Raw genomic sequence first — 17,187 nt, forward strand, 5'->3', positions numbered from 1 at the left:
AAACCCCCCCCATGAAGGCTCCTCTTTCCTGTTCTACCAGCTAGATGCTGGAAGCGCACGGGATCTTGGAAGCCAGCATTGAAGACAGCAAGCCCTCTCCTTCCCCCATCAACATGGGTCTCAGAAGGACTGTGCAGAGCAGAGCCCTGCTTCTCCCACCCAAAGCATCCACAGAAGATTAATGTAAGGAGAAATAAACTTTTGTTATAGCAGCTAGCATTACCCTCGCTGATACACACCTATTTACAAAGGAGAGAATTGACTATTTGTTTAAAAAAAACACACCCTTAGTAGATAGTAAATAGTCTCAATGAAGCTGCTCAAGGATGATAGCAGTTCTAAGTTGTGCAATCCTCTAAGACAGTGGTTCTCAACCGTCCTAATGCCGCGACAATTGACTATTTGTTTTAAAAAACACACCCTTAGTAGATAGTAAATAGTCTCGATGAAGCTGCTCAAGGATGACAGCAGGTCTAAGTTGTGCAATCCTCTAGGACAGTGGTTCTCAACCTTCCTAATGCCGCGACCCTTTAATACAGTTCCTCATGTTGTGGTGACCCCCAACCATAAAATTATTTTCGTTGCTACTTCATAACTGTAATTTTGCTACTGTTATGAATTGTAAATATCTGATATGCAGGATGTATTTTCATTGTTACAAATAGAACATAATTAAAGCATAGTGATTAATCATAAAAACAATATGTAATTATATATGTGTTTTCCGATGGTCTTAAGTGACCCCTGTGAAAGGGTCGTTCGACCCCCAAAGGGGTCGCGACCCACAGGTTGAGAACCGCTGCTCTAGGAGGTGGGAGAGCAGCTGTGGTCTTCTGTGCTCCGGTTATGTTGGGGCTTTGGTGCCATGGCAGTGACACATGGGAAGGATGCTTGGTGGCTTGCCTCTCTTTTCAGTTTTTTCTTTCCCTGTCAATCTAAGTGCAGAGAGACAGCCTGGTGCCCAGATAGCAGAATGCTGTGACAGCTTTCAGCACTCTGCTGCTGATGGAAATCGCAGTGGTGGCCCGGCTTCCCTGGTGCATGACTGCAGCCCCTTTTCAGGCTGAGCACCAGCATGCTTACGCTGCAGGAGTCTGTAACATTTGCATGCCTTGTGCAGATGCACTCTGGGAGTGCAGACATCAGCAACCACTGGATTATAATCAAAAGGTCTCATCAAAAGGTTAGTCTACAGAGGGCAGGACATCTGTACAAAGGGCTAAGAGGACAAGGAGGTTAAATCTATAAAAGGCATTCTGGAAGCTGAGCTCCAAGGGCTAGAATGGATTACTGAAGCAGGCTTTGAAATATTCTGTCTTGACTTATCTATTTAAAACTACAATGGTACAACATGCTTGTTGCGACACATTCCAACAGTACTGAAGTATGCCAAGTAAAAACATTGATGTTCTGCTTGCATCCAAAGTCTACTTCTCCCAAGTAATTTACTGTTGTTGATAGTTGGTATTCATCCTAGAATTTGCAACTTTTTGAACAGCTTGTCAATGTATGCAGTATCAGCTAATTACACCAGCGTTTCTCAGGTGCCAGGCACTGTTCTAAGCACTTTTCTTATGTTTTTTCATTTGATCCTCAAAACAATGCCTTGACTGTGATACTGTTACCAACTACATTTTACAGAAGCACAGAAGGATTGAGACACAAGTCACACAGTCAGTGTGTGGCAAAGCTAGAGTTAGACTCCGAAAAGTTTGGCTACAGAGCTCAGACGGTTGACTCAGTCATTACACTTTTCAGCTAGTAAACAGTGAGTTATATAATGGAGCACATTCTATATGGTGGGCCATGGATGAACCCACTTATTTTAGGGTTAGAGAACTGGAAACAGTGCCATTCAAATACTGACTCCACTACTTTCTTTTCTTTTTTTTTTGGTTAATCCTCACCTGAGGATATTTTTTCCATTGATTTTTTTAGACAGTGGAAAGGAGGGGGAGAGACAGAGAGAGAAATCAATGTGAGAAAGACAGATGTGAAAGAGACACATGTTGATTGGTTGCCTCCCTAACATGCGTGGACCAGGGCTGGGGATGAAGCCTGCAACCGAGGTAGATGCCCTTGACCGGAGTCAAACCTGGGACCTTTAAGTCCAAGGGTTGACGCCCCAATCACTGAGCCAAACCCGCTAGGGCAGCGGTTCTCAACCTGTGGGTCGCGACCCCTTTGGTGGTCAAACGACCCTTTCACAGGGGTTGCCTAAGACCATCCTGCATATCAGATATTTACATTACAGTTCATAACAGTAGCAACATTGCAGCTATGAAGTAGCAACGAAAATAATTGTATGGTTGGGTCACAACATGAGGAATTGTATTTAAAGGGCCAGAAGGTTGAGAACCACTACGCTAGGGTGACCCTACTGCTTTCCTAACTTCCATGAGCCTTAGTGATTTTGACTATAAAATACAGCTAGCAGGACAGATGTTGTTGGCCGTATTAACAAGTCAATGATTCTAAAGAGTCATGTACGTGTCTAAAATTACCCCATTTATCTGAAGAATCAGCTTCCTTTCAGTTGTGTACTAGCTCAGTGGGAGAGTCACAGGAGGACAAACGGCTGCTGAGATTAGTCCGCTACTTGTCTTAGGGATAATTTAATTTCATATGTGTTAAAGGCTCTTAAGCCTAGATTTTCACTTTCCCCAGCAGATACAGTGGCTCCCTTTTGGCTTTCTAAAGATGCTATGAATTCCCATAATCCACTTTGCAATGATTAATCTAAAATGTTCCGCTTAACTCTTTCTAATTTTTTTAAAGAGAAAATTATTTTGTACTTATCAATTTTATATCTCAGCAAGTTTGTTACTGTACTGTTAACCTACCAATAATTTTGTTCTTCTTCCACTAAGGGGCGCTGTTTATTGATATATATAATTTTTTTTTTTTTTTTTGGTGGAGGGGAAGGGTTCTTCAGCTGAACTCCTTTTTGTACTGGTATCTGAGTAGCTGAAACTTGGCCTTTTGCATACTATCATTAAAATACATCCAATTAGTTGAGACAAACAAATCTCAGTAATAACAAAAGGAAAAAAACCCGTTAGTATTAAACAATACATTTATCCAGGAGCTTAAAGGTTCAGATGCTCCAAAATTAATTAGAAACTAAGCTTCATTGATTAATACAGAAAATAAAAATACTTTAAATCTTGAGTAAGACTAGAAGAAAATTCAGTTATAGGGAGAGCCACTTATAATTCAAAAATAGAAGCATTACTATTTGTCATTTAATTTTTTCATATTGATCTTATTTGATGAAATTAAATTTTCATTTATCTTTTAGGATTATTATTACCAGTGGAATATTAGCCATGATACATTAGTCATTTTTTTGGGTGAATGTATTAGAAGGAGGTTTCCTGTTTATTTGCTATATTCTTACTGCATATGTTTAAATTTGGGAAAGTGAATTCCCATTTTATGTCTTATAAAGATAGACTATGAGTTATAAAACTTTATAATTACAATAGAAAAGTTGTGAAAAGTGGCTTAAAGAATAAGGCGTGCTTAACAATGATCCTAACTTCTAGAAAACCTTCCAGGTTTTGGATAAACAAAGTATTAAACTTTTCAATTTAACTTATTTAATAAGTAAAAGGCATATTAAACGACACTTTTGTATTTTGTTCCAAAGGAAGAAGCATGAGGGATGAGGGCTAAAAGTTAAAGTTACATTTATACTTAACTTTCTTTATATTTTAGGCCACAGTGAGAATGTTATATCTGCTTGTAATAGACTTCTATTGCTGCATAACAAGTGACTGCAGACGTAGCAGCTTAAAGCACACTCATTTATTATCTCAGTTCCCGTAGGCCAGAAGTCTGGGCATGGCCACATTAGGACTTCTCCTCAAGGGCTTTCAAATCGAGGTGTTGGCTGGGCTGATCCCTTTATGGAACTTGGGGTCTTCTTTCAAGCTCACGGGGTTGTTGGCAGAATTCAGTTCCTTGCAGTTGAAGGACTGAGGCCCCTGTTCTCTTGCTGGCTGTCAGGCAGGGCAGCTCTAAGCTCCAGAGGCCCCTGCAGTTCCTTGCCATGTGGCCCCTCCACATGCCTTCTCACGCTTTCCCCAGGAAAACCCAGTCCCTTTAAGGGCTCACCTGATTAGGTCAGGACCACTGAGGATAATCTTCTATTTTAAGGTCAACCGATTTGGCAATTTAATTGCATCTGTAAAATCCCTTCACAGCAGCATCTAGGTTAGTGCTTGAATAACCTGGAGGTGGTAGGTGTATGCCAGGGCACAGGAATCTTGGGAGCCATCTCAGAATCCTGCCTACCTCTCTTAGTCCATTCAGGCTGTTCTAACGAAATACCATAGTCTGGGTGGCTTATAAGCAACAGAAATTTATTTCTCACAGTCTGGAGGCTGGAAGTCTGAGATCAGGGTGGCAGCATGGTTGCATGAGGGCCCTTTTCTAGGTTGCAGACTTCTTGTTTATCCTCATATGGCAGAGGGGCTCTGGATCTTTTTGGTTTCTTTCTTTTCTTTTTTTTAAGGCACCAATCCTATTCATGAGGGTTCCACCCTCATGACCTCAGCATATCTCAAAGACCCTACTAATACAATCAGCTTGGGAGGTTAGGGTTTCAACATGAATTTGGGGGAACACGAACATTCAGACCATAGCACTACCGTAATAATTTATAAAAAACAGTTTCTCTCAATAAATTATATTTAAAACTATGGTATTTAGTAAGTATCTGAGAACAGCAGAAGTGATGTTCTTAAAAAGAAATGAGAGAACTAAGCCAGTAATCCAGAGGCTATAGCAAAAGTAAATGAGTGATAGATTTATGCTGCCTTAGTTCAAGCTAAGGGGGAGAAAACTGCACCAATACAAACCCACATTCTATTAACCTTAAGTAGCAATGATTTACACTGGGCCCAGATTCACTTAGGAATCACTGCATAGAGTCTAGCCGCTTTTGCTAACACAGGATCAGCTTGGAGAGGGCTGTGTGTGTCGGGGTCTTGTGGGTAAAAACCATCTTTTGTTTTACCCCTCAGTTCCTACCTAAGAGGAGTGAAGCTGAGTCCCCCAGATTAGAATCCTTTCTCAAAACCCACTGTGACAGGTGATAGAAAGCCTGGCATTTTTTGAAGATTTGAGTTTTAAATATAAAATTTAAAAAGGATGTCATCATCAGAGGCATCCTTCATTGGGTGGCTAGCTGCCATTTTCAAACCTGGGAGACTGGTTAGCTGCTGGTGTTTGCTGCCCATCTCCCATACAGAATTGTGATGGCGTCAGAGCTGTGATTAAGGAACCTTCTCTGATTGGTGTGTTTGGTTGGGGAAAAGCAGGAGGGATTTTTTTACATTTTTTTTCTATTATACCTGACATTTTTAAAAAAATACATTTTATTGATTTTTTACAGAGAGGAAGGGAGAGAGATAGAGAGTTAGAAACATTGATGAGAGAGAAACATCGATCAGCTGCCTCCTGCACATCTCCTACTGGGGATGTGCCCGCAACCCAGGTACATGCCCTTGACCGGAATCGAACCTGGGACCTTTCAGTCCGCAGGCCGACACTCTATCCACTGAGCCAAACCGGTTTCGGCTATACCTGACATTTTAACATCTAAAAATATTCTTTTGCCCAGGAGAGAAAAGGCCTGGATTTTTGATACCTTTCATTGAAACAATGAGACTCTTGTTATGTTTGCCACTTTAGCCTTCAAGGTCTTATCTTTTTGACTTGGAGAACTGAAGGCATTTTGATCTTCTTCCAGTTCTACAAATATTGTTTTTTAATAAGCTTAAAGCATGCCCTAGCCAGTTTGGCTCAGTGGGTTGAGCGTCGGCCTGCGGACCGAAGGGTCCCGGGTGTGATTCTGGCCAAGGGCATGTACCTTGGTTGCGGGCTCCTCCCCAGCCCAGGCCCTGGTCTGGGTGTGTGTAGGAGCCAACCAATCGATGTGTTTCTCTCACATCGATGTTTCTTTCTGTCTTTCCCTCTCTCTTTTCACTCTCTCTCTAAAAAAGGAAGGAAGGAAGGGAGGAAGGAAGGAAGGAAGGAAGGAAGGAAGGAAGGAAGGAAGGAGCTCAAAGCATCGCTGTTGAGAAAGAAAGAAAAGAAAAGAAAAGAAAGAAAGAAGAGAAAAGAAAAGAAAAGAAAAGAAAAAAGAAAGGAAGGAAAGAAAGAAAGAAAGGGAAGAAAGAAAGAAGCTCAAGGCATCACTGTTGATCAGAGAAAAGCATTATCTCCCTCCTTAAAGTGAAGAGCACCTGCCAGTCTCCCTATCCAGAAGCAAGAGAGAGGAAGAGCTGTTTATTGAACCCACAGAGCACCATTATTTCAAAAGTACAGAAAATGGAGAATGACATTAAACCCATTGCTTCATTGATCGATACAGAATATAGAGATATTTATAAACTTAAAAGCAAGGCCATGGACCTACTTACCCACCAAACATATTTATCTATTTATGACTAGTGTGATATTTGTGACATTGAAAACATGTTGCATTTCCTTTAGCATTAAGTTCATCATCTTAGTGAAAATGTAGAAAGGATAAATGATTAAACAGGAAGTAAAGTGTATTGCTAATCAGATGGTTGATTAATACTGAGCAGGCTATAATAAACCATGCTTTTCTTTTACAAGCCACTTGTTTTAGTCTTTCCTCAATTTTAGACGAATAAGAGGTATGCATATTTATATGTATATGAGGTGGATACATCATATATATGATATATACATCACATATATGATATATACATCACATATATGTAAAATCAGTTATGATTGGCTGGGTTATGCTGCAGTAACAAGTACCCCTCAAATCTCAGTGGTTTAAAAGAATCAAGGCTTACTTCTGGCTCACATCATATGTCCCTCTGCTCGGTGTCATCCTTCCCAAGAGACCTAGCCTGATCTCTGCCATGCTTCTGCAGTTGCTTGGCAGGGGACAGGAATGAGACAAATTGTATACTTGCTCTTAAAACTTCCATGACACCAGTTACTTCTGTTCACATATCAGTAGCCAAAGCAGGTCACTTGGTCACATCCAATTCCTAGTGTAGAGAGCCAGAAATATTTGGTGAACAGAACTAATCACACACACACACACACACACACACACACACACACACACGCACACACACTTTAATGTGTAGATTGAAACGGGGGAAATAACTTCAGTTGCTGAAGAAAATCAACTTTGACTTATCATTGTAATATTGTTACATCAGGAAGTTTAGAATTAGTAAAAGCAATGGCTTAGGCTGTGTTCATAGAATATACCACAGTCAGTGAGAAGGATAAGGCAGTTATTTGTGTACATTCATGCAAATAATCCCTAGAAATACTGAATTTTTTAAAAAGCAAGTAGCAGAATACCATGATCTCATTTATTTTAAAAGATACAAAATACATAAATATGTTCATATGCAAATAATGTGTCAAATGCATAGGAAAAAGCCTAGACAGCTGATTACTAAACAGTTACTATTCATGGGGAATACAGAAGGATTTGTATGGCACATAGGAGATTATAATCCTTTTTACTTAACATAATCCTGTATTGCTTGAATTAGTTACGACCATTTATTTATGTATTGTATTAGTTTCCTAGGGCTGATGTAACAAATTACCACACAACTGCTAAAACAGGAATTTGCTCTTTCCCGGGGCTGGAGGCCAGAAGTCCGAGGTCTGCTACCTCCCTCCCTCTGGAGCAGGGGTCCTCAAACTTTGTAAACAGGGGCCAGTTCACTGTCCCCCAGACCGTTGGAGGGCCGGACTATAGTTTAAAAAAAAACTATGAACAAATTCCTATGCACACGGCACATATCTTATTTTGAAGTAAAAAAACAAAACGGGAACAAATACAATATTTGTATTTGCATGTGGCCCGCGGGCCGTAGTTTGAGGACCCCTGCGAGGTTCTAGGGGAGAATCCTTTCCTTGCCTCTTCTAGCTGCTGGTGGCTGTGGCATTCCTTGACTTGTAGCCCCATCACTCTAATCCCTGCCTCCATGGTCACATTGTTTCCTACTTTTCTGTGTGTCTCCTCTGTGAATCTCCTTTTTTTAAAATATATATTTTATTGATTTTTCTTACAGAAAGGAAGGGAGAGGGATAGAGAGATAGAAACACCAATGAGAGAGAAACATTGATCAGCTGCCTCCTGCACACTTTCTACTGGGGATGTGCCCACAACCAAGGTACATGCCCTTGACCGGAATTGAACCTGGGACCCCTCAGTCTGCAGGCCAACGCTCTATCCACTGAGCCAAACTGGTTAGGGCCTCTGTGAATCTCTTATGAAGACATTTGTCATTGGATTTAGGCCCCGCCTGGATGATGCAGGATGGCCTTCACATCTCCGGATCCTTAAGATTCTTTTTCCAAATAAGATCTCACTAACAGGTTTGAGAGACTAGGACAAGGACATACATTTTTGGGGTGGTAGAAAATGGAGGGCATCATTCAACCTACTACACTTGTGTAACCTGAAAAAATTAAAACAGAAACGATTGAAAAAATTAATCATTATTAATAGCGATTGCTTCTGGGAGGGAAACATTTCCAAATTTTCTATAGGGAACCTGATGTAACATTAATAATTAGAAAAAACAGACATACAAAATATAGAGCAATAATAACCACCACAACAAAAGCAAAACATGGGCAGATCCTAACTTACACATACTCTATTAACAAGTGATCTTGACACTCAGAACAGAGTGGAAAGGTCATATCCTCAACTCGGTGATAGGGCCAGGTAGGGGCTTAGATTTAGGACAGGGGCCTTGTATCAGCCTCGTGTTCTTAGAGCACTAGCTACATTAGCCTTCTCTCACATGCAAGGTAGAGCCTTCACCTGGGCCCAGTGCCCAGGAAGAGCCACCCACACTGCCAAAAGAGAGGAACTACTTCCCTGGTATTGACTTACAGAAATTAAATTGCTTTTCTTCCAAAGAAGCAACATTATTGAGCAGAGGTTGCAAGCATGGGCCAATTTTAGTCCACTGATGAGTCTTGTTTCATCTGCACTGTGTGTATAAAATTTTTTTCAAATTAGTTGCCAACTATTTTCACATAAAATTTTGGTTTTTGGCTTCTCCTGATCTGCTGCATTGGGCCTGCATTCTCCCATGGCAGCCACCCACTGGAGCTGGGGAGCAGCGCTCCCTTTAGATGAACAACACATGCGCAGCACAGCCCCTGTTATTTTCTATTTTCCTGACCTGACTCTCCTCATTTGCATTGCCTACCTGGCCACTATAGGCATTTGAGTTTGCAAACCCCTGATGAATAGAATAAAAAAATCACTTTGTGATATTATGGTACAGTCCATTAGGGGTTAAGTAGGCTTGTGCACACCCTTGCTTCCAGGAAAAAAATGCCTTCTAAGTTCCAAACAGCCAACAAATGAACCTGAAGCATGCAACCAGTTCATAAATTGGTGGCTCCTCTACAGTGATGTTTTATAGTCTGCCTAAACAAGTAATGGAAAATGCATATCCATATATGCACTCACATCAGAAATTCAATTCCACAGGCTATTTGGGAACGAAGTTTCAAAATTCGGCTGAGGATGATTATGTCGTCTGTCTGAGTTTGTGCAGACGGGCGTGTGTGCACCCAGAGGAACATGAACATGTTTTCGCTCCCCTTGGGCCAGAACCTGTCCTCCTGACCCCAACTGAGGGATTACTATGTCATGAGCCAAAATTAGTCTCATCATTATTGGGTTGGAACCAGGACCGCTGCAGAATTTTTCTCATAGGGGTCTGCATTGACTCTTGTCCGGTGTTTCCAGTGAAATTCTTGAATTTTCAATTTGAGTTGAGCTGTGGAGGTGAGAGGAAGGGGGTTTGTAGAGAGTGTCGCCTCAGCTGGGGCTGAAGCCTTTGGGAAGGCAGTCCTTTTCTGTGATTTCCAGAACAGATTGCTGACTTTCAAGATCTCTGTGTAGAAGAATGTTCTTAAGGTTTTCCCCTCCTAAATTAATACGTATTTATTGAGTACCTATTCTGTTCAGAGCACGAGGCTAGGGCACACACACACAAAATGGACATGGATGGCGCTTTCAGTCTGATTAGGAAGACACAAAGAGGCAAACATTAAATAACAGCGCAGTGTTATGTAAAACATGAAATGCCACAGGTAATGAGCCATGATTTGCCCAGTGGATGTTTCTTTGGAAGTGTATTGCCAAATACACTTAGAGACTATAAATGTACAATTTATACCTTCAGGGAAGAGAAATATCATTTCAGGCCAGCGGATGGCCAAGCAGTAAGTCTAAGCAGAACAGAAGGTGAAACACCAAGAAGACACGTGGCAGTGGAAAATGGCCCATGACAGGGAACTGGGTCAGAATTGTGGAGGATCTTGAATGACAGGATAACCAATCCTGGGCTTTGTTGCATAGGCAATGGGGAGTCCTGGAAAGTTTGCGATCAGAGGAATGGTATGATCTAAGTAGTGTATTGGAAGATCAATCTGGAGGTGATATCAGGATGATTTGGAACAAGAAGGAAATGAGAGCAGAAGGGACACTGGGAAGGAAGTTCCTGTAGAGGAGAAATGGCTTAACCTTGGAAAGGCAGAGGAACTTGAAAAGAAGGGATAGATCGGGGGCATAAGGACTTCGGGCTAGACAGGTTGTAATGAACAGGGGAGGAGGAGGAACAGCAACATCATGGTGGAGGAATGACTCTGGATTTGGGCTGGAAATTAGGATATCAGTGATACCTTTGCTAAAAGAGCCAAGTGTGGCAGGAGGTCCAGTGGGAGATGGCAGGAAGAGCAGATTGATTTGAGTCCTGCTTTGAGGCCTTGATGGGGCACCTAGAGACAGTGCTCTCCATTTTCAGCTGATCTTTGCACATGGTCATCCCTTCACTCACACTCCATGGGCTTAACACCAGTAAGTGGTTGCTGACTTGTTGGACCTGCAAGCCCCCCATACCTCCTCCAGCTGGTGGTCAGTAGTCTCCGATCTGGTAGACCACCCATCACACATCCTTGCCTGGTTGAGTGTTTTATAATTGAACGACTTGAAAGATATGTAGTAGTTACTCTAGTCTATATCTCTGTCTTCAGGAAGCCCACACCTCTGAAATTCAACAAGCTTCTCTTTTTTTAAATCCTCACCTGAGGATATTTTTTCCCCATTGATTTTTTAGAGAGAGTGGAAAGGAGGGGAAGAGGGAGAGAGGGAAACATTGATAACATTGATGTGAGAGAGACACTTCGACTTGTTGCCTTTCACATGAGGCCCTTGTCCAACCAGGGCCAGGGGAAAAACCTGCCACTCAGGCACTTGCCCTTGACTGGGAATCAAACCTACCACCTTTCGGTGCGCAGGCCAATGCTTTAACGACTGAGCCACACCAGCCAGAGCTCAGCAAGCTCTTTTGACTATGCTTTCAGGGTTTACCACGCTCCACCATTGAAGTCCTTCCTTATGCTTATTTTACCTTGCTCAAATTGAGCTTGACCTTCACAATGGAGTTACAATGTGCCCCCCGCCCCCTTTCAACTAGTTCCCCTTGAGGTTTACGAGCTCATGTATGTATGGAGTAACTCTGTTAAAAGAAATGCCAGCAGCGATATTATTATGCTTCTATTGAATACTCATTAATTACTGCAATGCTTTTGTCAGAATTGGGGGAGGCAAAGAAGTTGGCACCCGACTCTTTGGGATTGTTGTTGAATGCCAAGACAAAAATCTCCAAATGAAGCCTGTACTTAGGTACAACAGAGGGTGCATTATTTAACAGGATTCTGAGTAAACACGTCCTTATTCCTTTTTATTTTTCCTATCCCTTTGTTTTCAGTTTTCCCCTGTTGGGCATCAAGTGCTTTTTCTCCGCCCTTTGTGTTCCTTTCACTTTGATCTGCATCTCCCTTCTTTGCCAAACACAACCAGCCTGCATTGATATTCATTCACCCCAAAATTACCCAGTCCATTTTGTGGTCGAAAGCTGAGACTGGTGACGGGTGCAACTTGGAATATATAAACATGACTCTTTTTCAGGGAGCATCTAAGATGCCAGTCTTAGCAGCCTCATTTTAAAAACTATTTATATTCACAAAAGTCTATAATAGCATTTTTATTGTGTATGTCTGTGAGTTGGGTGCTTTTTCCCCCCATGCCTGCTTCTTATTATCGCTCAACGCCGACTACAGCCTTAAATGATAATGAAAACAGAAGCACTCTTTTCAAGAGGCGATGACTGCTTTCCACGTCCTTCAGCGTGTATGTGCTCCCCTGCCTGAAGGGGCCGGGTTAGTGTTTAAACCATCCGCTCCGACTCAGTCAGAACCCAAGTTTATTTCCTCGCAGTATTGACTCAGTCTTTTATTCTTCTGCAGAGAATAAATTGAATGCCAGTGTGTGGGTGTCTTTCAGACGAGACCTTAGAGGCTCTCTGTGACCACTGGGGACATTGGAGTTCTTGTCCTGCTGTCCTTGGTCTGAGTTCCAGAACCTGGCTTGGCCCCAGATGTCACACACTCGCCTTTGAAGAGAGATGTTTATTTGGGCCTTTCTTCCTTCAGGTGCTGCTGTTTCCTTGCTTCCAGGATGTGACCTGCGGCTTTCACCCTCTCGTTTTCCAGTGCATTGAAAAGCACACCAAGCAACAAAAGAGTTTGCCTCAGAGTCAAAGGGCTACAAATATAAGCTTGTTATCTGTATTCCATTATTGTGAATAACTCACAACTCTATTGCCATGTGTATGATTGACTTGCAATTATGGGTTGTGTTTTACAGCAGCTCTGAATGGTATTCTCCCCTGGTTGTTCCTTAAGCCAAGCCTGGAACCCCTGGGTCACATGAGAAAGGGGGGATTTTTATAGACTCCACCCTATCGTTGTTGCTTTTTCCCCTCCAAGCCTTGATATTGGATCTGTAATTAGTGATGTAATAATAATACCTTCCATTTGCTATATTATAACTTTTCAAAAATGCTTTAGCATGCTCTCCCTCCTGGGAGCACGCCCACACCTTTCCCTTCCTCCCTTCTTCCCCCGAGGCGCCTTACCTTTACCTTTCTCTCTCCTAAGCTCCAGGGCTCTTCTTTTGCCTCTATAACTTGTTTCCTGAGCCCGTTTCTTCTACTGCTCACGTCTTCTTCCTCTGTGACTTTCTAAATAAACTTTATCTGATAAACAACAACAACAAACACCCCAAAATGCTCTACATGTTCTGTGATTGACTCTCCAAAAATGCTTTTGGTACAGGGAATGCAGATCTTATGGCCTTATTTTTATAAGGAAACAAAGCAAGGCTAAATGACTTGCCTAAGTTCTTACAGCAAGTCTAAGATGGACCTGGAACTGAGACCAGATTTCCTGATTTCAAGGTGTGTGGTTTTCCTCCGGCCACTGCATTTTATTATTTTTTAAAAAATATATTTTATTGAGTTTTTACAGAGAGGAAAGGAGAGAGATAGAGAGTTAGAAACATCGATGAGAGAGAAACACCGACCAGCTGCCTCCTGCACACTCCCCACTGGGGATGTGCCCGCAACCAAGGTACGTGCCCTTGACCGGAATCGAACCTGGGACCTCTCAGTCCGCAGGCCGACGCTCCATCCACTGAGCCAAACCGGTTTCGGCGGCCACTGCATTTTATAACAAACGCAAGACAATTGCTTTTACATACAGGGTCGGGCAAAGTAGGTTTGCAGTTGTGAGTACATGAAAGAGTTTATTCTTGTATTATTATTCATTAATTACTGTATTATTTTTCCATATGAACAACTGTAAACCTATGTTTGCCCCACCCTCTACAAGATTTCATTTGATTCCATGATGACCTTACAAGCTGGGTGAGCAGGTATTATTATTTATATCTTCCTGATCAGGAAGTAGAAGCCCAGAGAAAATGAGTTACCAAGATAATATGGTGATAAACAAAAGAGGTGGGATTTGACTCCAAGACTCCAAACCCACTCTCTTGGTGACACTTTGCTAGCTGATTAATGACAACACCACTCATTTAGTTGCCTTGACCAAAAACTTAGACTCATCCTTGACTCCCTTTTCTTTTTCTTACCCCATGTCTAAGCCATCAGCAAATCTTATTCCAAATCAAGCATTTCTCACTCCCTCTACTGCTGTTATCCTGGTCTAAGCATTTGCCTTTCTCACCTGGATTTCTGCAGCAATTCTGTAAGGCTAGTCTCCAAAGATGGCCTCCAATGAACCGGGCCTCCTGTAGTCATGTGGTTCTGCAGTGTTGAATTTCAGCTGCTCTGTGAGTAGTTTAATTAGCAGAAGGTGGATGATGTGATTCTGTGCATTTCATGAGAGCCCTGAGCCACCTCTAAGAAATCCAGTTACTCTTCTGGAGGGACTAAGTGAAGAGACCACTTGGAGAGGCCACGTGAAGAGGGAGCGGCCCAGAGACTGCACGGAGTGAGAGAGGCCCAGCAGTCAGTGCCCCAGCTCAACCCAACCTCTTCACTGTCCCACGAAGGTGCTAGGTATGTGAGTGAGCATCATGGACATTTCAGCCAGTTGCACCCTCCTAGGACTACAGCCCAAACTGTATCACATGGAGTAAAAGAACCACCCAGCTGAGCCCAGTTGACTCACAGAATCATGAGAGATAATGAAATGGTTGTTGTTTTCAGCCACTAAGTTTGGGGTTGGTTTGCTATGTAGTGATAGATAACTAACATCTAGGCTCCTTTGCTTTCAGTCTTACTTGCCACCAGTCTATTTCCCATACAGAATATATATATTTTTAAATTGTGGTAAAAGAAAACTAACATAAACTCACCATCTTAACCATTTTTAAACCATTTTTAAGTGTACAGTTAGTGGTGTTACATCCATATTGTTATACAATCTCCAGAACTCTTTTCATCTTGCAAAACAACTCCTCATATCCTCCTCCCTTCAGCTCCTGATAACCACTTTTCTTTCTGTTTCTAAGAATTTGACTCTCTAGGTTCCTTGTAGAAATGGAATCGTACAATATTTGTTATGTTTTTTTTAAATAAAATATACTAGAGGCCTGGTGCACAAAATTCGTGCACTTGGCAGGGGGAGTCCCTCAGCCCGGCCTGTGCCCTCTTGCAGTTCAGGAGCCCTCGGGGAGCGGGCTTAAGCCATCAGTCAGACATCTTTAGTGCTGCCACAAACTGTGAGAGGGTGCAGGCTGGGCTGAGGCCGCCCCCCCCCACACACACACGAGTGCACGAATTTTGTGCACCGGGCCTCTAGTAAATGATGAGAGAGAATCATTGATTGGCTGCCTCCTGCATACCCCTATTGGGGATTGAGCCTGAAACCCAGACATGTGCCCTGACTGGGAGTCGAATCATGACCTCCTGCTTCATAGGTCAAAACTCAACCACTGAGTCACACTGGCCAGGCATGATTTTTAATTTGTTGAGGGTCCTACATACCCAGAAGATTTTCAAACAAATTTTGTCACTCCCTTCTCAAAACCTTCCATTGGCTTCTCATTACTTTTAGAATAATATTCAAGACCCTGACTATGGCCTACAAGGAATCAATCCATGGCCATGTCACCAGTCTCATCTCCAGTCCTTCTTCCCCCTCCTCTGCTTTAGCCATTCTTAGCATCTTGATGCTCTTTGTCACACCAAGCATTGTCCTACTGCAGGGATTTTCTACTTGCCATTTTCTCTGCCTAAAATGCACTTCATTGGTAACTAGCATGGCTTGTACTGTCGCCTCATTCAAGTCTCAGTTCAAATGTCCCCTCCTTCTGAGATGCCTTCCCCCACCACCCAGTTTAAAATAGTACCCTCATCCTCTCAATATCTTTATTTTTGATTTGTTATTTATCTCTACCTGGTAAGTAGGGAATTTATATTAATGGCACACACATATAATACAGACTAGGTGCCTGGTCTAAACACTAAATACTTTACATAATTGATCTTAATAACAACCTTGTGAATTAGGTATCGTTATTATCTCCATTTTACAGATGAGAAAACTGAGACACCAGATGGTATATAACTTCCCGAAGATTCTGCCGCTAGTAATTGACAGAAGCAGGATTGAACCAAGGCAGTTGGGATCCAGAATCTACTATTATACTCATCTCATTATAGATGTGTATGTGTAAAATATGTATAAATCATGTATGTGCTTGTTTATTGTCTATCTGTCCCGTTGGGTGTAAGCTCCACAAGGACAGGACATTGTTTTGTTTACTGTTCCCCACGCTTAGGACAATGTCTGGTACAATTAGATTTTCAATAAAAATGTATTGAATGAATGAATGAGTGAATGAATACATGGGTTATTTGCATACATATTTTTTTAAAAAATTTATTTCAGAGTGGAAGGGAGAGAGAGATAGAAACATCAATGATGAGAGAGAATCACTGATTGGCTGCCTCCTGCATGACCCCACTGGGGATGGATCTGGCAACCTGGGCATATGCCCTGACCAGGAATTGAACAGTGACCTCCTGGTTCATAGATCGACACGCAACCACTGAGACACACACACACACACAGGCTCTCAATTGTTCTCCATATTATTTTTTTCTTTCTACCTTTAAATTATGTAGGAGAGTCCTTCTAGCTACCCTTTTCGACCAGATTGTCATTGAAATGCAGGTCAAAAGAAAGGAAGACTGGTGTCTATTGAAGAGTGGCATCAATGCATTAAAAGGTACCCTGGTGGCCCTAAAGACTTAATGCAGCTTTATAAAATGGCTAATTTATACACTGGGCTACTCCAGCTTACCCAGGTGCGCCTGGATTACATTATACAAAAAAGTAGATGGCACACAAATATAATAAGCAGTGGCTGGGCTCAGTTATGACCTTATTGTCACTGATAAAGACAAATCTCATAATTCACCGGTAGCAATGTCAGTCTTTTATCTTTCCCTGGACTCATGAAGATACAAGTCACATCCACGGTGCCTGTTCTGTGTGTGACAAGGAAACTCAGGCAGCCAATCGTTACAAAGGTGATTCATTCATTTGCATTCAGAAATCCTGTTGGTTAAAAAGCAATAAAAGTGTTGGGGGCTTTTTTTTTTTTCCACTCTATAAAAAGTGGCTCACTGATGAAATATACGCCTTCACTCATCTGGCAGACCTGCTATAAAAAATAACATTTGGCAGTGGAAAGTGGGACTTTTGCTTGAGGAACTGATGTGTATATATAATATTTGTACAATTCTTAGATGGCCATGG

At 42.0% G+C, this 17,187-nt stretch overlaps 1 long non-coding RNA gene across 1 annotated transcript in view; it reads left to right on the forward strand.

Moving 5' to 3' along the window:
* The window catches only part of LOC107184237, an 18,538-nt gene extending 2,286 nt beyond the window's left edge, over positions 1–16,252 (forward strand). Inside the window, exons 2-3 of the long non-coding RNA XR_001515065.1 lie at positions 41–183; positions 15,959–16,252. This is a non-coding gene — a long non-coding RNA (uncharacterized LOC107184237). The remainder of the gene's footprint in view (positions 1–40; positions 184–15,958) is intronic.
* The last annotated feature ends 935 nt before the right edge of the window (positions 16,253–17,187 follow it).

The sequence above is a fragment of the Myotis davidii genome, unplaced genomic scaffold, assembly GCF_000327345.1.
Source record: "Myotis davidii unplaced genomic scaffold, ASM32734v1 scaffold461, whole genome shotgun sequence".
Lineage (NCBI taxonomy): Eukaryota > Metazoa > Chordata > Mammalia > Chiroptera > Vespertilionidae > Myotis > Myotis davidii.